This window comes from Indicator indicator, chromosome 18, assembly GCF_027791375.1.
Source record: "Indicator indicator isolate 239-I01 chromosome 18, UM_Iind_1.1, whole genome shotgun sequence".
Classification (NCBI taxonomy): Eukaryota; Metazoa; Chordata; class Aves; order Piciformes; family Indicatoridae; genus Indicator; species Indicator indicator.
Window position 1 is genome coordinate 7,621,842 of NC_072027.1, and position 26,489 is coordinate 7,648,330.

Here is a 26,489-nt window from a genome sequence, read left to right on the forward strand (position 1 = left end):
ACAAATTGCTCCAAATAATGACTTTGTGCAAAATTAGTCATACATAATTGAGAAATTCTATAGATGAATAGGAAAGTAACTCGAGATGAAGTTATCATTTTAATGTTTTTTAAGTTAACGTGGGATTTGACATACCGGTTCAGGCCAGCAGTCCACCTATGGCAATCCACTGCCTTTTGTGGGAATGGGATCAAAACTCCCTCCTGCTAGAAGCAATGAAAGATGCTTTGTTGTCATCACGGAGGGTACAGAAAGGCCTGGAGGAACCAAGGGGCATGGTGTAAAATGACAAGAGCTGTACTGACTAAAGCAACTGAAATGGCTCTCTCCCTGGATGGTTGGTCTTGGCTCTCAGGTTGGTGTCCTGATTCTGCTGGTGACAAGACATCTTTCCCAGCCTGGTGGCACTGATAGACTGTACAGCCAGTAATAATTTCTAATGTTACATGCATTTGTGTGAAGTGTTGATAAGGCATAGTGTCACATTGCCCTCCCAGCACATTGAGACACTCTCAGCATCAACCAAAGGTTCATTAATTGGCTTTACAATAATTCCTGAGCTCCCTGGACACATATGAATTATGTTTTCAAACTCTCTTTTGTCAACACTTTTTTTTTTTTTTTAATTTCTGTCCTTCTTCCTTATCCCCAGGAGAAATCTGCCCCCCCCCCCTTTTGTTTTCTTTTTTTCAAACATCAGGTTCAACAAAGAAGTCTCTTATGAAAGACAGCTCATGTTTCATGATAAAAGCATCACAGGCAGTACCAGGGAAATCAAATCTAAGATAAATAAGAATCAGGTCCCAATTCTCCTATAACAAGTGCAAACAAAATGTACAATGTCACATCAAACAGGAGACTTACCTTCCTCTTTCCCCAGGGAAATACTAGATTACACCATGAAAGCTCTACCTTTATAACTACCCAGGCCTGAATAGCAACACAGACATTCAGTGATCATAAAATTATCCAGTACCTCTTTTAAGGAGCTATGGGAAAAAGGAGGAAAATTAAGTCAGAGTTCCAGGAATGTAATGGGATTATTTATAGCTTTTCTGGGTTAAGAAGGGGAAATACAAAGCCTAGAAAGAGGCTTGGGTTCCAGATATGTACAGAGGCAAAGCTCAGGATCTGGGGTTTCTGCTCTAGCCTGTTGTAAAGCCATGGGTCAGTTGAACAGGTCAACATCTGAAGGTCTTCAGATTTCAGAAGTTTGGCTCTGGCCTTCCTCTTTATCTTCCACTGGTGAATTATCAGAATTGTGCCTTGTCTGACACACTTAAAAAGCAAACACACTTACTCTTTTTTTCATTACATCAGCGACACTTTATGCCTTGACTTCATTCATCATAGCAAAGAAAGGATTGCTTTCAGCTTAATTCACATGCATTTTGTATTACCAAGGTTACAGTCTCTCTCCTCTCTCTTTTCCTCAGATTATTGAATGTTGCCCATACTACAATACAATTTGACTTCAGCATATTGAAGGAAGAAAACTTAGGAGAGGGCAACAAATTAAAAATAAATATTTCTCAGGTACAATATCAAAGAAGTTTTGTGTTCAGCATGAAGAATCTACCTGAACACGGATGCAGACTAAATGCAGGCTGCTTTTTCAGTACCCCAGTGAAACTGCTGGCCCTGTTTCTGGGTGCAGGGAAAGGTAGTTGTGTTCTGCTGGCAAAATGAATGATAAACATGATAAGGACAATGATGGACAGTTGATAGACATGGCCATATCTGATGTAAATCAAAGCTGAGAAGAATGGTTTCAATTGGTTTGAGGGCTATTAGCCCAGACCCTTATTGAGAATAGAAAGCATCAGAGAGAATTTATTGAACCATATGTGAGTTTTGCTGTGAATAACACTTAAAAATTGCCTGCTTGCTACCCATAGTGCCTTTGGTGTTATTCAATTGAAATAATACAGTAAAGACCAAATTAGGCTCTACTCACCTGCCCATCTCTAATCCTAAGAGAGCTGGCCCCAGCAATTTTTTAAACAAATTCCTCACCAGGTACTGGCTTCCATCAGGAATTATCATTACACCTACTTAAAGTGATTTAACAGGTTGTAGACAGAAAATGGAATCAATGTGCATCATAAATCCAACCAGAATAAAATATGGGACATATGAGATTTTAATTCTTTGGCTACCTAGGAAGCTTTTTAACACAGGATGAGAGAAACTGCAGACAGATCCAAGTCTATAGTTAAAACCTTGAATAAACAAACCAGTCCTCATAGTAATATTTAGGCCTGGGATTGGCTTTTATCAGTAACAGCCCACGTTGGCCGTATGCAGCCTGGTGTGGAGAAGAGAAAGGAGTGGTACAGGGGATCTGCGACACAAAACAGCATTTTCACTGAAGCACATTCTCACTGCATTGTCAACTGTGATTCCCCCATGGCTGCCAAGAGAGAACTGATTCACTCAGCTGAGTGGGTGGGTGGCCAGGAATTACAGATTCATTCCACTGCTGTTCAATTAGGCATGTTCTCTGAGAAAACGAGTGCTTACGATGCAATTTGTAGTACAAGTTTTGCTTCCCTGAGCAGAAATACTCCCTTTCCACAATTTGAGCTGACTAGGGGATAGGCAATGCTGTGGTAATGTTTCAGGTGGTGTGAGTGCTGTGGTGGGTGTTCAGAGTCCAGTGGGAATCCAGACTTTAAAGTTTCCAGGAGCTTGTGTCAGAGAGCTTGGATTCATCTTTGGGATTTGTAAAAATCTCCCTCTCCATAGCATCCCCACAAGTGCCAGTCCTATAGTAAGCTGGCTGTTTAAAAATCACAGAATCACAGAATCAATAAGGTTGGAAAAGACCTCAAGGATCATCAAAGTCCAACCTGTCACCCAAGACCTCATAACTACTAAACCATGTGCCAAGTGCCGTGTCCAATCCCCTCTTGAACACTTCCAGGGATGGTGACTCCACCACCTCCCTGGGCAGCCCATTCCAATGGCCAACCACTCTGTGAAGAACTTTCTCCTCACCTCCAGCCTAAACCTCCCCTGGCGCAGCTTGAGACTGTGTCCTCTTGGTCTGGTGCTGGTTGCCTGGGAGAAGAGGCCAACCCCCTCCTGGCTACAACCTCCCTTCAGGTAGTTGTAGACAGCAATGAGGTCTCCCCTGAGCATCCCTGTGAAACGACAGGGCACAGGGAGTCCAACTATGGATGGCTGTCCCACAGCTTCTCTTGACTACAACCTCACGGAGGACTTTTGGCACTTGGCTTTCACCATCAGGAGCAGCGCATGTGCACACTGGGTGAGAGAGTCCAGCAGAGGCAAAGGTGTGATTAAGTGATCTGTTAGAAAGATGGAAAGGTCCTGTCTTGCTGCTCCACAACAGCTTTCTTAATCATGTGCTAAAATAAATTTTCTGGCATGAATGACACATGAATGACCTTTAAAACCAAAAGAGAATGGTAACATCTGCAAACCTGTCCCAATGAGACTTCTGCAAAATGAAGTCTTCTTAGTACATAGGCAAGCAAGACAGCCTAGATGATTTTCCTTATCTGGAATAGTCACATCAGTGTGTGAAGAAATGAAATCTGTATGCTGCTAGTCTGTGAAATGGGACAGAGAGAAAGACAATGAAGTTGGCAACACAATTAGGTAAAAGCTTCTTTCTCGTGTGGTTGGAGAAAGTATATGGGGCACATATTGATAGAATTGTGTTAATATGGGACCTCTTTGTCATCTCTGAAGATCCAGCCCTGGAATTAATTATTTCTTTGGGATCATTTCTGGGACTTGAAAGAAGGATGTCATGGATGGTAGCTTTTCTTCAGTGTTGGCAGCTGTAAAATTTGATTGGTATGACCACAGCTCAGACAGTAATAAGGGCAACAAAGACCAACTGGATTTTAAAAAAGAGCTCTTAGACATTTTGTAAATGTAAAAAGACCCTCTGTCTAACACACAGAGCCTCCCTGTTAATTTTATCTTTCAGTTGCTCCTGCTGTTTGCTTGTTTCCAATCTCAGCAATGCATATCCAGCCACTGCTCTGCAGAATGACAGAACAGTAGTTTCAGTGTCATGGTTTCAGTGAAACGAAAGCAGCTTCGGGTTCTAAGCCCAAGAGCTTGGTGATGTAAGTTCCAGCAGCAATTAGCTGCTTCATCTCCTCTTCCAGCTTCATGAGTCAGCTGCACAGATCAAGAAGGAGTAAAAAAAAAAAAAAAAGCCCACAAAAGACTTTCTATAAAAATTCACAACAATTATTTTGCAAGGACTAGAAGCTACCAGGGATACTCTAATTGTACCACGTCGCAGGGTGTATAATGCTGTGACCTTTATGTAAGGCGTGTTGCACTGTGATCTTTCCAAGCACGGAGGAGAAACTGTGAACAAAGGACTGCTCAGACTTCTGAGACTTTTCCCTTTCTAACTTATGATTACCTCATCTGTTTACACTAGGTGAGGAGAGATTTTGTGTGCTTTAAGTACATGTACTGCTTAGTTCTTTGGCACAACCTTCTTTTTATAGCCTCTGCATCCTTTCATCCTGGCTGAGCTTAGTACCTGCCTTTCTGCCTTTCTGTCTGCCTGCTGGAAGTCACTGGTTCTCTACTATCCATGCTGCATTGTAAACATGTTTGAAGGCACCCATCTTTATTCCTGTCAAGAACTGGAGGATGGCCACGATGCTCTGATGAGTACCTGTGCTTCAAAGTTTCTTCCCAGGTGACAGATATTAAGAACTAAGATTTACACTTCCTCAAAGTACAACAGTCATGAAAAGCATATAGAACAAACTGCATCCCAAACTAGACCATACTCCTAATTATTCATTTGAAGAAATATGGTTAAAGTTTCCTTTAGCATAAATGGTTTTGAATTCTATACTCCACAGAATGGAAATTATTCCAGGTATTCTTCTTCCCATCACCTTCACTCCAGCCTTTAAAGCATCTATGAAGTTTTTGATTGAAAAAAAAAGACCTATTGTTATGAGTAGACAACAGACCAGGGTTTTTCATCACACAGGCAGGAAAGCAATGAGGGCAGGCAATGTGAAGCATATGAACTAAGGAAGGGAATCCTGCTGAGCAAATTATTTGTGACTATTTATTGGGAAAAAGTTTTGTTTTCTTTGTTTCCAAATTATCCATTAACTTCCCCCCCCCTTTTTTTTTGCCTTTCCCCCCCTTTTTTTCCACAAATTTGTGCATTGTTTGATGATTAGGAACATATGGCTACAGAAAATGTCATCCTGGATCAATCAGAAGTCCAGCAGGCCAAGGGGGTGGGATTTCAAAAGTGCCTAAGTGAGTTAAAACAGAAATTCCAGAAAATTTCCATTGGACAATTTACTCCAAATCCTCATTAGTCAGAAGTTCACATAAGCCTTGAAAAATGTAGCTTTATAGCTCTCTCAAAAGTCTTATTTATTTTTTTAACCTTGATTATTATACCTGGCTATTCCTCTTAATGATACAAACATCTCATACCTTCTCGAATCCTGCTAAGCTTCTGGCCTCAGCAAGACCTTGTGGCATTAAGTTCCCTGGGCTAACAGTGCATTTGCTTTGTACACCAGTGAATCATAGTGGGATTCCACTTCTGGTGCCAGATGACTGGTCACATATGATGGACAAAAGATGTCAAGAAATCCGAGGAAATGGGAACAGCTGGGCAGTCTAGACTCAGCCAAAGTAAGAAAAAAGGATGAAAGAGATGAATGGCAGAATGTCAACATGCCTCAATTCCCTCTGGAGGTATCTTCATCTCTCCCTTGACTATAAATGGAAGTTATGGGCATCTGTGTCAAAATTTAGGTGAGATGAATTTGTCCCAAGTACCTTGTTCTCCCTTCAGAACATCTTAAGTGTCAGAACAGCAATTTCTACCTTCATATAAAGAAATGAAAAAAACAAGAAGCAGCTCCCTAAAGCTTTGTAAGCATGGTGGAATCCTTCAAGAAATGCTAGAGGCACCTTAAAGCTTGATATACGCCCAGGTCTCCTTTCTGGTTCCTGCTGTTCCTCAAGAGGTTCTCCAGGAAAACCTTTTCCTTGCATCTTCTGCTACCTTCCCTGCAACAGTTCTGTGTTCACCTTTAGAGAACAGAAGCTTTATTCCTCCCTTAAAATAATCCAGCACTGATACTTTTACTTTCTGAGACTAAAGCTGAACCTGACTGACACGGGCATTAGGATCAAAAAATAGGTTAAACCCATGTCAGACTGAAAATAAAGATGCAAAAGGAACAAATGACTTGACCAAACTTCCTTCTTTAAAGCATTTAATGTTCATTTAACATTAGGTGAGGAGCTTCAGTTGTTCAAAGAGGATGTAAAGGAGAGGTTTTCACCTGCTGGCAGCTAAAAAAACATGGAAATAATTATTTTTTTTTCTGACCATTTATTATGTTTTGCACCAGGCCTTTTTTTTTTTTTTTTTTTTTTTGAATTAGGAATGCTACCCCTTGTGATTTAGACATCTGGCCTCAAGGTACAAAAAACAATTTATAACACAGGGAAAGAAAACTTTAAATATACAGAACCTCATTTTCCCTTGTGTTACTAGCCCCAAATAAATCTACATTTTAAATTTGAAGTTCCCTCACCAAAGAGGAAAGACAAACCCAAAATTAATGACTAAGAAAATGAGGGATGTGTAACAATTTAGGATGGGAAAAGAAAAAAATAAAAGAAAAGAAAGAAATAGAATGACTGACTTGCTAACAATGGATCAAAGAGATAAGTAAATAACACACAGAACTCCCCTAAGCTTCAGCAGCAGTGCAAATAACCTCTAACAAGCATGAATCTGGAAGATATGAGCTGAAAGCTTCCTTTAGTGTTGGGGAGGGTTGAGTTTTGAATCCAGTTGGCATGAGAAGAACCTTGCCTAGAGTGAGGTGTTTTCTCAGGTCAGGGCTCTCAGATTTAGTGTTTGAAGAAAAAAGTCTAGCAAAGGGGAGGATGGGAGTCCTCAAGGAATATGGCAGTTTTTCCTATGTTTGATGTATCTGACTTTGGCAGGATTCTTTCAGGTTGAACTTACACTGAAAACATGTTGAGATTTGACCATCATTAGCCCTAAAAGAAGGATCTCTTTGGCTGTGTATTAAAGCTTTGACATAGGATCTGATGGCAAAAGAAAGGGAATTTCTTCTAACGTGCCCTTTTTTAGCCCTGTACCCTCAGAAAGATGATGGCAGTGATGATTCTGTCCCCCTTGATTTGTCCCAACCTCATTCCATTTAAATCTGGTGGCCCCAATTCCTATGCCTACACAGTAAGGGGTAACTGCTCAAGGTTGTGTGTTTGGCTTCGTATGAGTCAGATCTACAGCCAAGGACTAATTTTCTTTATAAAAGCACAGCTTTTACTTTGAGCAGCAATCCCTCACCCTGCCAGTCTGACCAAAGAGAATTTTAGTTCTGCAAACTGCTTAATGAAGCTTAAAACTGATCTCTATCCTTTACTGATGTGAATTCCCCTTTTTTTCATCTTCTGTTTTGATATGCTGCAACCCACATTTTCCAAACAATGGAAAATTTCCCCCTTCTAGCACTCTAGAATAATTCTCTAAGCTGACAGGAGGTCGAGGAAACCTTCCCCTCAACAGAGTACTACAGATCTATCTATCTATCTATCTATCTATCTATCTATCTATCTATCTATCTATCTATCTATCATCTGTCTTATCTATCATCTATCTATCTATTTATCTATTTATCTATTTATCTATCTATCTATCTATCTATCTATCTATCTATCTATCTGTCTTATCTATCTATCTATCTATCTATCTATCTATCTATCTATCTATCTATCTATCATCTGTCTTATCTATCATCTATCTTATCTATCTATCTATCTATCTATCTATCTATCTATCTATCTATCTATCTATCTATCTATCTATCTGTCTTATCTATCTATCTATCTATCTATCTATCTATCTATCTATCTATCTATCTATCTATCTATCTGTCTTTATCTATCTATCTATCTATCTATCTATCTATCTATCTATCTATCTATCTATCTATGTCTTATCTGTCTTACCTCTCTCTCTCTCTCTACATCCATTTATTCATCCATTCATCCATGCCTCAGGGCACTCAAATTATATTTCATTCTGCTTTAGATAATTCCTCTGATTTGACACAAATACCTGAGCACTTTACATCCTGACTTTGAGGTGTGTTTACATCAGGCTTTCTATGGTGCTCTACAGATCAAGGACTAAATTCTGCTTCTGTAGAATCTCTTGATGTTGATTTGGAATAGTTGTAACTAGCATTCATTTGCAGGCAATACCAAGGGATCAATGTACCTTTCTCTGAAGTATAATCAAGCTGGGAGTGAGGCACCTTTGCTGTTTAGCAACATAGAATGGAAGAGAACAATGGTAGAACCCTACCCAGATTAAGATGCAAAGGGGACTATGGCAGGCAGAATGCAATTTGCTTCAGATGAAACTCTCAAGCTCTCCTCCAAGGCTGCTCTTATTAATCTTGAGAAAAATGTTATGGAATTTTTAATGACCTTGATCTTCTAGAGTGCTAAAGAGCCAGTAGCTCTACCATGCTTTCAATATACAGACAGCTGATCAGTCCTGGATTGCTCCCAGGAGAATTTACTTCAGAGGAACAATCCAAACTTAGCTGTAATGAAAAAAAACACCAACACCACCAACCAAACAACCAAAGAAAAAGCTTTTGTGGGCTTTGTAACCAACTGGGTGAACTTTTTACTAACAAAAAGGCCCAATGATAGATGATGTGTCTTTGTTGCTGGATGTGCCAGCCTGGCTCTGCCCATCTTCCCCTTTCATTCCTCTGCAGAACAGAGAAGAATGGAGTGAGAAGGAAGAGTTGGACAGCCCTTTGCTAGTTTGTGGTTATCAGGTTATCCTTCATAGAGGATATTATATAGACATTTCTAAGCTATTTTATTTAAGTATGATTACTGAGGGAGTAATACTCACTTCACCACATCTCTGTCCCCCTGGTGTGGTGCATTTTCTTAGAGAGACATCGTGTCAAACAGTAAGGTATGACATTTGCAGCCGTAAGTTTCATCACAAGACAGTCCATCAGCCTGAGAAAGCTGAAAAAATGCTCTGAAAACTGTCTCAGGAAAAAAAAAAAGAAAGAGAGTTGCAAAGCATTATTATATGGAGAGAGAGTTTTCAAGAATTTGGTTTTTTTTTTTTTTTTTGGTGTGTCTGTAACACACGAATTGATCATACTGACTGCTTTAATCCCATGGTGGACCATGGAGAACAGTTTATATCAGGATGCCATTGTGATGGGAAGGCTTTCTCCAGCTGCATTTGTCTTACAGGGCAAGTAGTTGTTGCTCTGTCTCAAGAGCAAGGAGATGAGCCAAAGGGAACTCTGTTCTGCTGGAGGAGATCTGGCTGTGAATACAGGAGCTCCTATCAAGATACTTTGAGTCCTAGAACATGGGCCTGAGCTTTGGACATTCTGCCAGCTTTGTGCAACGTAGAAGAGCTGGCTGAGTACACTATTACATAATAAATGAATTATGTTTTCTCCCTGTTTCATTTTCTCTCTTTTTCTGGTTGTGAAAAGTTCCTGGTTTTTTCCTTTAGATCCTTTTTCAGAATTTTCTGTCCTGCATTTCTGGTCTTTGACCAAAAATTGCTTGAAAATATTTCTCGTTTGGTGCCTGCACATCCACTTCTTTGGCTCCAGGGCAAAACTGTTAGGGTGCCCCTTAGCCACAGGTCAGACCAGGAGAAAATTAGACCTTGTACATGCTTCCTGGCTTTACCTCTGGCTGCAGGAACCAGGCTGAGTCTCACTGCAGTTTCAGAGTCACTAGAAGGGTTAATAGCCAAAGCAAAATATCCAAAGTAATTTTTCAGTCCAGAAACATACTTCTTTCTTGATATGTTCATACTCTGGGAGCTGCTCAGAGCGGTGTGAGGGAGAACTGTGGTTGTCTCTTAGTTCCTCAGAGCAGCCCAAGAATTTGCTTAGTAATAAAGTTCTCTGCAAGTCACTTAAAATGGCTGCTTTCAGTCAGTTTCTTGTTAATTAGACTTGTTTAGGGTTGAAAATGAAACCAAGCATAGTGGCTGGGAACCAATTCAGAGCAAAATTTCTCTCCTTTTCAGAAACAGATAAATATTCATGGCCATGTCTCATATTTTTTTCCTTTTCTCCATACCTGTGTCATGTGTTACTATTAAATAAACAAGTGTCCTTACCCAACTTATACAGAAAGTGAGTGACTGTGGGAAGCTGTATTTATCAGAAACAATACTGAGATCACTGTTCTCCCCTTGCGCTTCAGAAGGATTACTCAACAGAGTATTACAGGATTTCAGTCACAATCCCAAAGCCCACTTGCCCTCTGTCTCTTTACAGTTGTGGAATTATTTGGCTGTTGTCTCCATTTGAAAGCCCCAGAAAGTACATGGATGAAGAGAAAAAAAGGGGTAATTTCTAAGGTAGCAATGTATCCATCAGGTCCTTCTGAAAAAACAACAGGTCTTAACATTTATAACTGCACCTGGACCCCTGAGGAACATGGTAATCCTGCCTCCCTCAGTAGTAGAAAACAGCCATTTGGGACCAAATATAGTTCACGCTACTTCCACTTGCTAATGGAAGAGCTACTGTGTGCAGCAAGCCATCAGCGTTCAAGGAGAGCAAGGCATCATGGCTTGAAACAGTGGAAATTAGGCAAATCTGTGCATAGAACAGGCTGGATTATTCCTGCCTTTGCAACAGGTGATGGCTGCTCAGCACATAAACAGAACAACAGCTGCAGGGAATTGTTATTTCCTCATTAATTGCGTTTTAGGGCTGGCTGAGGTTTTCTGTGCCGAACATTCCCAGTCCCTTGAAATGCTAATCGAACCATTTGAATATGTTGTTATCCTGACAGCACACTTGAGGAGGTTTTTAAACTGACCAGCTCCCTAACTGCTGCCTGTAAATCACTTGTCTTGACCTAGCGGTACGTTTTTCTTCTCTTTCGTGTCTCTTTGCCGGTTGACACAGGAGCCTGTGCTGTAACTGCTCATTTAATACCAGACAGTGTAATACCCTTGCAGCCTGCCATGATTGTCAGGTTGATTTCATTAGTACGATAAGATGCATAGACTCCTTTTTATCTCTTGTATTCTCCTTCTCTCTCTCCCTTTCTCTGTAATTTGGGTCTTTAAAGTCCCTGCTGTCTCCTGATCTACAGATAATTGTTTACTGTAATACTAGCCAGGAAAGGAGCTGATAAACTCCAGATGTAGCTAGGTCTTCAAATTCACTTTCCTTGCTCTAGGCCCATGGCTAGGGACCTCAGATAATATTTTGACGCTGCCTAGGGTCCTCTAAACCTGCTAATAAAAAGAGGCTATTTAAGATGGACAATGATTGTATCATATATGATTTGGGTGTCTCATTAGTGTTTCTTTTCTTTTGGGGATTGTTTTGGTCTTTCTTTTTTTTTTTTTTTATGAGCTTCTTCCTAGCCCCAGTTCTTGTTGCCTGCCTGTATCTGCACTGTACTCTTTGAAGTCTTATCATGCTTCTTAGTGACAGGAGCCAGGATGCTACATGCTAACCCCCAGAGAGCAAAGACATGAGACTTCTTTTCCCTCTTAAAAGAAAAAAAAAATTCAATCACTCTCTTCTGCCTTGCTGGAGCTTGTGGTTCACATGATTCCTCACACAGTAATGTTTAGAGAAGGCAGATTGTCAGGGGTTCATAAACAAGAACCAAGTTATTGCCTCCAGCTTCAACAGCTCATGAAACAATACCTTTCACAGATTTGATAGCAGTTCCCTAGTTTATTTTTTAATAATTGTTCCTTAGTTTTACATACCTCTGAACTTCTCCCTTCCACCCAGCACTGAAAGGCAACATGCTATCAAAGAGGCAGATCTCATATCTCTAGCCTCATTCTAAGGGCCAAAAATAGTCCAAAAGGCCCTGCCTACATTTCTACTGTGAACCAAGTTTATAACCAGTTCATGAAGAGGTTGACTATAAATATTTTTTGTGCCCACACATAGTGTGGTTAATATGGCTGGTAGTTGTGACATCCTTACCTGGCACATGGAGATCTTCCTATGAACTGGCTTGGCACATTATTTTTTGCTGTGAATTCAAGACCACCTAACCACACCTGTGTAACCAGTTTGTCTTGCTCCTCCATTCTCCATACCTGGGTGTGGTAGGATATCCTTGGATGCCTTGTCTCCTATGCTGCCAGGGCAAGCCAAGGTGTAACTTTTTTGAGTGTTCTGGTATGTGTCCAAGGACTATGAGATATCTGCCTGACCTGGGTACAAGCCTTAGGCAATATCCCTGTGGACAAACCACTGAGCAACCCGTGCACTATACAAACACCACATGATCTCTTTCTGAAAATACCTGCCATGGAGATGTAGGCAGATGGGTGTTTGTGTCACAGGAGAAGGTTGAATCCTAGTTAAAAACAAACAAACAAATAAATAAACAAACCAACCAAGACCAAACCAGAAAAAAAAAACCCAAACAAACAACTACACGATCAGACTTGCTCTTTAGTTAGAACCTGAAGGTTTTTTTTTTTGACCTGAGATTTGCATCTTGCTATTGAAAAATCAAAACTGAATTTGGATCTGGCCATTCAAATTCTTGGGAGAGGACTGAAAATCTGAAGTTAGGAATAAATTTTATAAAGGTGTCTTAATATAATTAATTAGCCATTTTACACAAATCAGACCAAAGTCCTTCTGCATGACCTCCCCATACCCTGAGGTTTTGGAAGGCTCCAATATTTGGGCTAGATAAGAAGCCTGAGTGCCTTTCAAAGGATGCCTCTTGCTCCTTTTCCTCAAAGCAAGGGAGGTTGTGAGCCAGTTGATTTCCCTCTCCAGTGGCATACCTGAGGAAAGAGCATCTTTCAGGAACAGGGAGTGAGAGTTCCACTGCAGATTTAATCTGGGAGATACCAACCCTGTTTCCCCGCTTTTCAGCCCTTCCCATTTCGTGTCCCCCCAAACCCCTTATTGCAGACAGCATTATCAGACTCCACACCCCAATTATATTCCCAGAAATCTTAAACAAACATTTTGTTTTCACTTGCTGATGTATGAGATGATTCTACAAGTACATTGCTTTCAGTTTAGAATAAGACCCGAGTTCCACTAGTAGGGGAAGTAGAAGAAATGACAATCACAGAAGTGATCAGCCTACATTATCCCAACTAGGCTTTTACTTCCTCTGTGAAGGGATCTTTTCCTCTCTCTCTGGGACTGTTTCATTTCATTGCAGGTTTGCTCAAGGCAATGAGATCGTGCTGGACTGGGTAGCTGAGCATTTCCAATAGGTAATGAATGACACAGTTTTACTGCTGAGGAGAGGAGCTGATGGGCACAACTGTCTTCTCAAAGGCCAGACTTGCTACTACCCTAGACATCAGCAGAGATTTGCAAAACTCACCTTCCCTAGCCCAGTATTATTGAAACCCTTTGATTAGCCATCAAATTAAATAGAAACGGATTGGTGTAACTCTTCCCTCATAATAATGCTGTTTCATTGCCTTGTAATCCACTTTTAATTGGGATTTGCTTCCTGGCAACAGCATGTAAACAAGGAGATGGTCAAAGGTGGCAGGGGGAGGGAATAATGCAGAAGGAGGTTCCCCCCCTTGATCCAGCTTCCCCTCTCTAAAATTCCACAGTCTGGGTTGCTTCCACAACTGTTTTGGAAAATGCCTTTCCCCCCTCTTTCCCCAGAATTAAAAAGGGTCTATTCTCCTCCCATCTTCATGTAAACATCACTTATCTTGTTCTATAGGCAGCACAACTAGCAAGAGCAAGTACTCACAAAGTGTAAATTAGCTAGTGACAATAAATTGTCAGATTGCCTCTGAGGCAGAAACAAATGAATAGCTTAGTTTATTAATCACATGGCACCTTCACCTTTGATGTCTTGATGTTCCAGTTTTGGTGCTCTATTAAGCAACCCTGAGTGACTGCTGCAGCAGCCTCCACTAAACCAGAAATTTTGTTGGCAGCACATTTCAGGACTTCAAAGGCGGTAAATTACCTTGAGATTGTTTCATTAAAGCGCCCTTCCCAGTGTGAACAGCAATAACAGGAGAATCGAGATCAAAGAGCATCCATCTTTCTAGATTTGTTACATAGAAAATTACATGCTGAGGGTGTCTTTTTCACAAATCATGTCGCCTCCCATTTCAGCAAGAATGGTTCTAATTAGAGCAGAAGCCTCCCTGGCTGTGCAGAGAGTTATGATTGTCATTAATACAGCACTGGAAGCTTTTTCCTCGTTGTACTCCCCAGACCCCTACCCAGTTCTCTGCAGAGCTAGCAGTGTTTGTGATGTGCCTCTGGAGCCTTATTAGAAACAATTATGCTGATTAACTGATTACAGGCAGCTCTCTACAGATTCTTGGGAAGAGCTTTTCCTGGGATATGTATTTGTTTATTTTAAATATTCTTTCATTTCCCTTCCCCCTCCATCCCCACAGGCTGTCTAAATTCACATAATCCTGAGTTTTGCTTTCTTCTGTCTAATCATCAGGGGTGAAATCTAAGCAAACTGCTGGAGAGAGACCAGAGAGAAAAGACTTCTGGAGGTCCTCCTGGTACATCTTCTGTTTGATGTGATGTACCAGGCGCAGGCCAGCCATATGAAGGATCTACAGCCCAAATTCCGGTATGATTTAGTTTCATTTTCAGGCACTTGACAGTTGGCTTCAGCCTTCAGGTCATGCAAATCTTCTGCAACATTTTAAATCCCAGCAGTACCAGCTATAAAACATACAAAACCCAGAGACATCACTTGTTGACCTGTCCCTGTCAAATGGCTGGTACCTGCTCAGAGCACCATTTGGAGAAGCATGGGGTGGAGCAGCCATGGGCAGGCAAGCACCAGTCCCATGGTATAACTGTCTTTTCTGGTCTCACTCGTTGTGCACAGGTGTGGAAGCAGACAGCTGGATGGGCATCACTGCACAATTAGGGTAATTCTTACTAACCCTGAATCATCGCTTTCCGAGAAATCCCTTTATCAGCAGACTGCAGAAACTGTACTGCTGACTTCCCTTCCTTGCAGCCACTCCTCGCTGTCCTCTGCATGTCTTTTCGAGCACAAAGGCACTGCTGTTGTCTAGCATGGCATGTACTTCACATGTACTTCACCATGTCACAGAAACAACAGCAGGCCATAGCAAATCTAACTACTCCGTAGTGATGGAAATTCATTCTGCTTCAGAGCAAAGCAGGAGAGGCATTCACAGTGGAATCTTCTTCAGAAAGATTCATCCACCTCTAGATGCTTAGGGTTTGACTTCTGCCTTCAGAATAAGGATATTTACATCTGTTCACTCTCTGATTTATTTCCCAGGCTTTACTCACTTAAATCTGATGTTTTTTTTCCACCTAATAAACATCTATCACAACATATGAATGAGGGCAAAAGCTACCCAAGTAAAACCTCCTGGCACAGGTCTGTCTTTCAATGGTGTACTGTGAGGAGTGGAGGCATCAGTCTGGTCAGACAGAATAGTAAGTGCTTTAGAAAACTTTCTTGGATGCCTCTTACAAGTTTCTTGTCTAACTAATCATTTACAAAACTTTGCAGTTTCTCTGAATGTGTTTACTTTCCAGACTTTTTAGACCAGAGCAATTCCAGAGGTGCCTGTAACTTTCATTGTGTTCAGTGGCATTGTCTGTTCTGTTCTTCAGACTTCCTAATATATTTTGGTTTATTTGCTGCTGCATAGCCCATTAGGCTATTAGCACTTTGGCTCCATAAGATAATATTATAACTTAATATACTGTGTGGATGCAGCATGTAACTGGGAAAAGTAAGAGAGATGCATGCACTAAATATCTCTCCTCTACATTCCCTGAAACAAACATTCCTGTTGGCAATGTCCTGCTGGAAAATTCCCATCAGAGGTGCATGAAGAAAGTTTCCTTATCAAAGACCAAAGAAATATTAATGTGCCTAATGCTCTGACAAAATACCCCTGACTCTCTTTCCCAGCTGGAATATATTGATCTGATAGAAGAGATACAACTCTGCTCCTATCTGTTGTGAGTTTGACCTCTGATTCACAAATTTCCAAACACAAGTAGATGTGAATGAAACATGCACAGCCAGAGGTGGAATTATTCAAATTACTATTATTTTATTTTCATAATTCATTGTAAATGGGAAGTAGGACCAGGAAATCACTTTAGTTCAGAACAGAAAAAATACAGCAAATGCATTAATTTTCCTCCAGGATATGGACTTGTTGAAAATGAGCAATGGTATAAAAATGCAGAGTTTAAGAGACATGGACATTTTGGTTTACTCTTGTGTTTTATGAGACCTTTTTTTTTGTCAAAGACCACAAGCAAAGCAAAACATGAGGGCCACATAACCGTGGGAAAAGCAGCAGTGAAGACTGTTGTGTGAAATCCAGGGGAATCTCTTTCACCAGCTCTGCAGCGCTCTGAACCCAGTCTGCTGGATCCTGTTCCGTGGAGAAGAGATTGAGAAGAATAAGCAGCATGCAATGATTTGCTGGACTCTAGTGAAGACATACCACACCTAATTTCATTGTAAAAGCAACACACACAGCCACTGCCCAAAATGTCTTTGTCATGGCTGGAATTATGCCAGAGCTATCCTGGTATTTCAAGAAGGATTTGTGTTTCTTTTTGTGATATGAGGTCAGAATAAATTAAGTAGGGCCTCTGACAGCTGAGTTTCAATGATAATCTTTATGTTAGGATTGACCTGTTTATTCAGCCCAGTCAATCTCTCATCAAAATGACAGCCCAAGAGCACCATAGTTTATTATCCCCAACAATGCATAAAGATCCTGTCACTTGAGACAATAAAAGCTGATTAGTACAAAATTAGAAAATAAGACTGAATGAGAAGAGAGCAAAAAAGATCAGACCTTCTGTCTCTGCTATAACTTAGGACAGAACATGCTGACACCCAAACTGCAGATGTCTTGTGTGGTAAAAGGTATTTTCATTGGGCTGGCTTGTGAATTTGTGATGTAGGAAAGCACCAGTCCTCACCATCTGATAGGTGTTTTTTCTTTGTATGGGTTATGCTCTGTTGTCACATCTGAGTAAATGGATAGTTGGTCCATTTGAAGGTAGTGGAATGGCATTGTCATAAGCATGATACATAAAAGTAACATGAAAGACAGGCTCAGAACCAGTGCCTGGGAGATGGCACTATGTGAGAATGCTGCAAGACATTATATGAGCTCTATGGTGTGTAGGGTTAGAACAGCTGGCAACATGTATGTTGTAGTTGTAGAAGTATTTCAGTACAGTTGTGGGTAGTAAAGTCTGAAGTGTGCTTGTCAGAACAGCTCCTGTAGAGACTGATTTTTGTTTATCACTTTTTAAAGTGCAAAATTTACACGTGAAATAAAAAAAAATATTACAGTAGTCTTTCTAATTGTGGTTGAATAGTCATGCTGCTAATAAGTGCACAATATAACTGTAAACAGATCACAAATCTAGAAACATATTAATTTATGTTACCTTTGTTCTCATGCCAGGAAATAGAAGGATTTGATAAGCTGGCATTGATTTAATAGTCTGAAAACTGGAATCAATCTTTCTTTTCAGCCTTTTATTTTTCCTCCTGTTGCAAATTACAAACACATTTCTACTTCCTGCAAGCTGTGCATATATTTCCATGGCCATCTTGAAGACCTCTCTGCCTCCTGCCCCCACTCTTGCCTAAGCAAGAAACATTTTGTTAATTGAGGTTGCAATTCAATGTTTAGTGAAGGAAACGAGCACAATACAGTTAAGGAAACTCAGCTTCACTGTGTGTTCATTCTGTGGTGGCTGATTACTGGTGTGATGATGATGATGATCAGATGTTGTTTGAGAACTGAGATACAGTGATTGGTTTTGATAACCTGAAATTAACAACTGGATTTATAGCTTGTAAATATTCCTTGTGGTGAATTCTCGCATTGCTGGCATAATCCCCTCTTCCTGTACAGACCTCATTTATGAATCCCAAACCAGTGACATTATCCCCAGGATGTAAGGCAAGGCTCTCTCCTGTAATGCACACTGCATTTAGTAAGTAGTCAATAAAGTGGCATTCTCAGACTTTTTATGTGGACTGATTAAATTGTACATGACTGTGACAGTTAAATTTACACACACTGACTGGCTGCTTGGTTATAAAACTGCAGGCTCTTACTTGCACAAGATTTCTACTAAAGTGTTTCTCCTCCGTGGTAAAGGAAAGCTTTCGTATTTGGGGTTGTGTGATGTGATACAGCCACTCAGTGACAGTCTGGTGCAATCTGCCAGTAAGGCAGTGGCAGGATTTGCTTATTAAGGGGTGCCTTCCAACAGCACTGAGTCAGAGTGAATGCACAGTGGTCACAAAAAGCCACCCCTGCACCACTACAGAACTCCTTTTGGCCCCTTGTCAGTCATCTGTAGCTGGAATAAGTTAAGGCTCCTATGGGCTACTTCATCCCAGCCTTGTGGAAATTTTTCTGCTGGTCTGGAACTTGGAGAAGGGATGCAAAGGTCAGGTGGATGTCACCCTCCTATACACTTCTATCAGTCCCTTTGATAACTCATTTTCTCACTTCCTACCTCAGAGAATACAAGAATCATGTCACATCAGCAACTCTTCCTGAAGCTTCTTTCTTATTGGAATGGTTATGAAATGTTTCAATGCAGATTAATTATTTTAATCTGTTGGAAAATATCTTTAAATGCTGCTCAGTTTTGGTTGCCATGTAAATTAGAAGTACAAGGACTGAGATAAGAGTGCAAAACCATACAGCAATGCAGATGTCTGTTCAGTGGGCTCCTGAGACAATGGGGTGAAATACAGAGCACTGACTGACTTTTGGAGATATTTAGACCAACATTCAGATCTTTAGTAATACTTCTAGTCCTTCTGACTTTGCTTGCTGACAATGATGAGGAGTGAGACTTTCTAGTCAGGAAGCTGACAGATGCAAGAACAGCAAGAACTTGTAAAATCGTCCAGCTAATCTTACAAAATCCATTGCTGAGACAAAGAGTAAGCAATGCTAATGTGAAATTAAGGAGTGGGGTAGGAATTGTCCCACCTGATTCACTCTGTGTTGCTTTTGCCAGACATGAAGTTCTTGACTGAACAGTTTTAGAAAAGGCTTGACTGGTGGCTCTTTCTCAACAATGAACCCATTTCTTATTTTTCTAGAAATGCTTTTCCTTTCACCAAAGAAGTGTACTCTCTAAAAAATATCCTGACTCTTTTATGCAGCTGAGATTTACAGCTCTTCTTCCCAGGGCTACCACCAGAGTCCAAGGCAGGCCAGTTCCAGCTTTGGGCCATGCCATATTGAACAGTGACAGAGAGGTCATGGCCTAGAGGCAATTTATATTTCCTGAGAGGCGAAGTGCCTCCTTAGCATGCTAGAGAAGGATTGCTCTCTATGGATAGCCAGGGAGTTGCTGAGGGCTTGCTCTAGATACTGATGTGCTCTAAAGGTTTTGAGAGGACTCTAATTAAAGTTTGATGTGCTAAAAGATGGTGGTGTTAGGAGGTGCTGGTGTCAGGAAGCTGAATAAAAGAGAATTATTCTAGGGAGGGATGGTCCTTGCTGAGCAACTTTGGAAAGAAATGGAACTGGATATCACAGAACAAAGAGAAGTACAAACGTTTTCATGTATATTTATGGGATATTGTGTCTGAGATGAAGGCAACTGTTTGTAAAAATCCTCCTTTTAAAACACACAAAGTAAAAATGAACTACAGAGTATTTAAATTATTATCTTGTTTGTGTACCTGTTTCATATGTGGAATATTTTGCAAAGGTTGTGTGCAAACCACTAAAAACGCAGGGAAAAGTTATTTTGTAATTAAAGTATATTTATTCAGTAAAGTGCAAGTATGATTTCTGCTTGAACAGCTCACTGAAATTTGGATCATTGCAGGTCTCAAAGGTCTGATTCCCCTTTTAATATGTGCTCAAAGCAAGTTAGTGGAAACTCTTCCTGGGTTGGCAATATGGAGTTAAAATCTTTCATGCTTACTCTAGCCTTAAAGAGATAGTCCTGCTTTTTCAAATGGCAATGTTATTAACATTTTTCTTAATTATCTACTGCTGTTAACGCACAAATTAACTTGCCATTGTCCCCATCAAGAAATGATGTAGCAGCAGTGTATTTTCACAGGACTGAGAAGCCCACGAGTCTGATACACTCAGTGGACCTGCAGATTAGCATGATAATAGAATTTATAATCTGTTGAGGTAAATAGAAACCAAAGCCCACAACAACATTCATATGTGGTAAGACTGGTTTGCTGGCCAAAGCAAAGTCTACTTGTGTTGTTCACATTCTTGAAGAATCTGAATATTAGAAGATGCCTAAGACACAATGAGGGAAATTTCCAGACAAGATAAATAGAGATGGAAACATAAGCTGAGAGTGAAGAATAGGGCTACTGGAGGAATTTCAGCACTAAAAAATTGAGTGAGTTGTGGTAGGCACGCCCAGTTGGAATTCTGGTTTTCACAGGCTCTTTGCTTGTCAAACTTAATATCAAGTAAAATAACCTAATTTGACTTGGCGAAGGCATGTAGCATATAGGCTTGATATCCATGACAGAAACTTTTGAAGTTTCTTATAAATAGTATTTGCTGTGCTTTGGAAGAGATGGTTGAATAATAAACAACTTTCCCAATCCTGACTCCTGCAGCTGAATAGCGCAAATCGTTAAGTTGCTCATTGGCAAAGGAAATCCCTCTGCTCAGCCTGTCTGCCAAAAAGGACTTAATAGTGTGCTCAGTCTTAGGCATGTGCTTTAAGAAGGCCTGAGTAAGGGTGTGTCACATTTTTTGGGTTTTTGTTCCTTTTTTTTCCTGACCCATAACCTCACGGAAGCATGCTGCGGGACTCTCTTTCAGGCAAAACATGTGCTTTGCTCTCTTGGCTCTTTTCCCCCCCTTCCTCTCTCTTTATTGTGGATTGATGTGAAATCTGAATGTGAAAAGAGAACTCATTTATCCATTAGGAAATAATAATAATAATAATAATAATAATAATAATAATAATAATAATAATAATAATAATAATATTATTATTATTATTATTATTACTACTACTATTACCATTATCCCTGATTAGGAAACAAGCAGCAATATGTTGCAGAAAGGATAACAAAAATATTTTGGAGGAAAACTTAGACCCAAGGCAGAAATGTATTAATGAGTTTGAGATGTGGTATGTTATCTTTGGAAATACAGATTTAGCCACTGGTAAAAAAAACATTAACTGGAAGGTGGTGATGGGGAATCAGTCAAAGCAAGTCCTCAGAAGAGTAGGATTGCCTCTTCGACTGGTGTTGCAGTGTCTTAGATTCTCTGTGTCAGATTCAGCACTGAAATATGAAGGTATCATTCCCATTTGAATTAATAAGCTACATAAAATTACTTTTGAATTTTTGTTTATTTGGTGATCAGAGCAAAATAGGAGTGGTGTCAGCTTGCACTGAAACAATGATGCAAACAAATGCCCCAAGAAGAACGGCTCACAAAAAAAGAGCTGGTTTCCCCACCCCCTCCCAAATCTTATAAAAAGTGTCAGATCTTTCTCTCCCCCACCTAGGAATAAACCATCCATTTCTTTTTCCTTTCCAAAATGTGCTTTCTCTTACTGTTATTGTCCTTGCCCCTGCCCTTCTTGTTCTTTGATGCTGCCAGTTTGCAAATGGATTTATGCTCAGCATGTCAAAATGGGAGGGAGCTCAGAGCTTCCTTTTGAATCTTGTCTTAGTACTATTTAACTACTTGCTTTGCATACTTTAATTGGCCTAATTCCTGCAACTTTTATCCTATTGATAATTGATAGACTGTTCCTTCCTTCCCAATTTCCTTTATTAGTTACATCAGGAAGTTTATTGGTGTTCCTCGCATGTAACTCAAGAAGACGGGTAGCGCCACGCTTGTTTTCAGGCCTATGTAAATTAATACTGTCCAGAAGTCTGAAGGCAAAGAGCAGCAAGCCTTAAAACCCGGAAGATATCTGGTTACACGCCAGAGGCCTCCTCTTCAAATGAAATGGCAGGAATCTGGGGCTGAAGGACTTCCGTTTGCTCTTAATGAACTTGAGTGGCTCTTGCCTATAACCAGAAATGCTACGCAGACAACCAGCTCCTGGGACGCGTCACTCCTGGAGCTTGCAGTCTATTATTACTTTTATTCTTTCGAGCCTCCCCTTGTTTTGCTGCAAGCCTAAAGGCCAATCCTGTAAAGCATGAATAACAAAGGTTCTGAGAATGCTGTCGCTGATGTCAAAAGTGTCTTTTCACCAGGGTGGAAACAGAAAGTTTGATTGCTTAAACCTGGTGTGGCTCTTGGGACAGGTTCAGTCGATTCACGTTTCTGAACAAAACTCAGGAGGATCCCTGGGTTGGCACAGCTGGATTTGAAAGGTTCACCAAATCCACCAGATCACCAAACATTTTCTCTTGCCGTTCCTGCTTCACTTGAACCAAGATGCTGGTATATGTGTATGTGCCCTTGCAGAGATAGCAAATAACCACAAGGGTCTCTAACGATTTACTCTCTGTGGTCCCCTACTGATACACGTGCAACTATAAATACATTTATTTAGGAATAATAAAGGGAATTTAAACCCACAATTTAAAAAGCCAGTGTATGAGAAGTTACCCACTCAAAATATGGGTGTGTGTAAGTCTCTCAGATGTAACAATTAAATGCTAACATGGTGTAATACAATAATATGGGCACAGAGTGTTTCATTCCAGTGGCAATCCTAATTATAACACTACTTATTACAGGAAATTGCCTATTGAACCACTCTGCCTGAAAACCTTAACAGAAAACCTTGTGTATGTTTGCTTACACAGTGAAATAGAATGCAAAGCTGACTCCAAACAGCAAACCTCAAGATCTCCTACTTTCCTTTAAATCTTCCCTTCCCTCCAAAGCTGCAGATGGCAGAGAGCAGCACTGTGGTTTATTGGCATCCTGCAAGTGAGGCAAGAGCCTGGTTACAAAAGCCACTGGCATATGATAAAATGATGGCTCAATCAAACGGTCGTAACATGCTCCAAAACAGACTGGAAGGGCTGTGTTCCAGCAGCAGCAAGGCAAAGAGCCTGTCAACACCATGTCTGTATTTGTCCACGTGAATATTAATGATTATGAGCTCTAAGTGAACTGCATTACCTGGACTTGTTGAAGTGGCTATAAAATGAGAACTCTCCTTCCCCTCTGGATTCCCAGGACGCTTTTGAAGAGAAACAAATCAGATATTTATGAATTAAAATGCTTTCAATTCCATCTCTCCCAAGAGGGAGATAAATAGAATTTGATGTTCTTTCATGCTTAAAAAAAAAAAAAAATTAGTGCTTTTTTTTTGTTCCCTGAGAATGGATTGAAATGAATTTTTTTTCTGAAGTTTTGCTTTTAATCTCTAATATAATGAATTACTTTATCCTTCAAAGCACATAGTTTTCCAGTTAGCAAAATATCTGGAGGCATCTGGCTTGGGCTTTGGACAATGGGACACACAATTCTGGTCTCTGTCTTGCTCAGTCATTTACCCTCCTTGACACACTCTTGATTACAGGCTGGAGAAGATCTTGATAATAACAAAAAACTCAGCTGTATAATAACAAGTTCAGGCACCAGTTCAGGAAAGCCTTTAACCATGTGCTTAAACTTGTTGCTTAATCAGAGCCAAAAGAGCAGACAAAGAACTCAAGTAGAACAATACATAGACTTGAGAAAGTCTCTGCTGGGGGCTTTGGTTTCTTAACTGTCTGTGTACTCCTGTCATTCTATTGACCTTCAACATCTACAAAAAGGCAGTATGATTTACGGGAGCAAAGTTGTTTTACAAGGCTCAGTTGAGACTTGAAGTTCTTCCCAACAGCAAACAACTGCTGAGTCAGCAGCTGGACTCTCCTGCAGGAGGGGAGAGTGTGGCTGGGGGACTGACAGCTTTATACTCCTAATGCATCTAATTAAAAAAAAAACAACAACTGTATTTTATCTGAGAGTAAACAGCATTTACTGAATAATATCAGCAAATATTCTTGATACTGCAGTTTTCCCAAAATTCCTGCTTTTTTTGTCTGGAGCTCTGCTCTCAGATTCTCTTTATACTTTCTTGCCACTCTTGTTATAAACCTTTTGCAACAATTTACTGATATTTGATTCTAATCCAAGCACTCCAATGTACTGAAACACTTTACTGTAGAAGGAAAAACTATTGGCACTGGTATAGCATATCAAATCTTGAGGTTTACTCCTTTGACTTCACTGCTGTACTGGCATCTTTGTGTTGATCTGATTGTGCCAAAGGTTAATGCTGGCCACTAATAGACCATATCCATTTAATTGGGCAGATTAGTCTGTGGAAAACTCTCACTTGTGGTGCCACAGGAGCAGAATCACCCTTCAGTGTGGCAACTCCATGCATTGGTTTATTTTCAGTGGTGATGTGGAAGGAGGGGAAACATGGAGGATTATACTATAGTACAAGAGAAGTGCTTCAATTCATCCAAAATCAGTTAAAATTTTGAATATTGAAGAATGTAATGAATAGGTGCAGAAACCTTAAAAGGAGTATTATATTGTCTTTTGGCTTTAGTGATGTTGATGTAAATCTTGGTTAGACCACTGAACTTGCAGGAACAGATTCTCATCTTGATGCTAGGACCAGCTTTCAGAACTGAGTTACTAAAAAGTAATTGAAAAGAATTATTTTGCCTGTTGTTTCTTAGGACATTTTAAAGACTTCCTTATGTTTTTGTGTCACGGTGAAAGGAATGGAAGTTTAAGGACATGGTTAGACATAAATGACTGTGTATGAATCTGATCCCTTGTGGTAATAGATGAAATGAAATATCCTTGCAAGTGATGTAGCAGTCTGGATATGCCCATTTTGTCCTATGTCTAACTACATTTTTTATGTACACCAGCACCTTCCTTTAATCATCTCTGTCTCCTCCTTGCCTCTGTTCCCAGTTGTCACATTTCTACTTCTTTAGCCTGCATCAGCCGTGTTTAATATGTGCTGTAGCTTTGTTTATGGATATTTTTTACTAATTCTTATTTATTAAAATAATTACTTTAATTAATCCTAATTGTTCATCATTAATCACTCAGTAATATGCTTCCATTTGCTTGCACATGTATTTTGGTATTAGTCATTACAAAAGCAAGACATAAAGTAAATGGTATAATTACTCACAAAAGACCGGCAGCTCAACCAATAAAAATCAAAGGGGAGAAAATAAAATGCTTTCAACATTCCTGTATAGTAACTGGGACATCCTGTGTCACAAATGACTTTATGAGCTGTCTGGAGGTGGGATTCCCTTCTAAAGCCCCAGGAGGCTAAGAAATGAAATGAGAATCCATCTTACAACTGAGCTAATGTTTCCAAATTTACCTCTTGCTGTTTGTCAGCAAGAGCAGGAGAGAATGTGAAAAGTATCAGTACCCTGCTGGACTAAGACAGACTGCCTGGAAGAGCCTTCAAGGGAATGAAATTTGAATAACAATGTCAAACCCCGCCCCACCCCCCAACCCCCCCCCAACCTCAAGAGTTTTGTATTTTCTCTTTCAAGTTTTTTGTGGAGGGGAAGAGAAAACCCAACCACCTACTATTGCTAGACAAAAGCTCAGAAATGTTTTAATGTTGGGGGCTACCAAAAAAATCACAAGACAATCTGTCTGCTGGGTCAGTTCGTGATCAGACAAGTGCATGGGAGGGAGGACAGAGGAAGCCTTGCTGAGAGCAATGGCAGTGCTATCACCCAGGTGGGTGGTTATCTCTTCTTAATTCTAGCCTTTCCCTAAAGCCAAATCTAAAACCAGTATAAGCTATAAGGTAGCACATGAAGGATCTGCAGAACTACAGAGACAAGCTCTGAAGAAATGTGTCTCCGGGGCAGTCCTGGCTGGCAAAGATACTCTGCCAGAACAAATACAGACTTCTTTAGGCAGGTTTATCATCTGCTGTATGTTCTTCACACACATGGCTTCTATCTCCTGGAAGAAAACAGTTTTGTTTTTCCCATTAGCTGGAAAGTAGCTTGCACACCAGAAAGAAAAGTTCTGCTCCACTAAATAACTCTAAAGCAGTTAATGGTCTTGTGATGTGAGCCCAAAAGGGAGATTAAACTCCCAAGTGCTTGTTTTATTTCATTAGCCCAAAGTGACTGAGGTACTTGGGCTTCAGGGAAGCTATGCTGCTGCTGTCAGTAATGTGCTGATCTTTCTATAACTTCATGATATTATAATTGGCCTTAGTTAAATGATATTAACAAATTCAACAATTGCTGTTCCAACAGTTCTAAAGCTCGCTGACTTCATATTCTCTGGGTAAATTATTTGTGGCTTAATCTGCTGGCAAAGTGTCAGTGGTTTTGAGGAAGGTATATTAACAAAAGCTTTGTCCTGGATAAAAAGATTTTCCTCTCTATCTGACGAGGTTTAAATATTT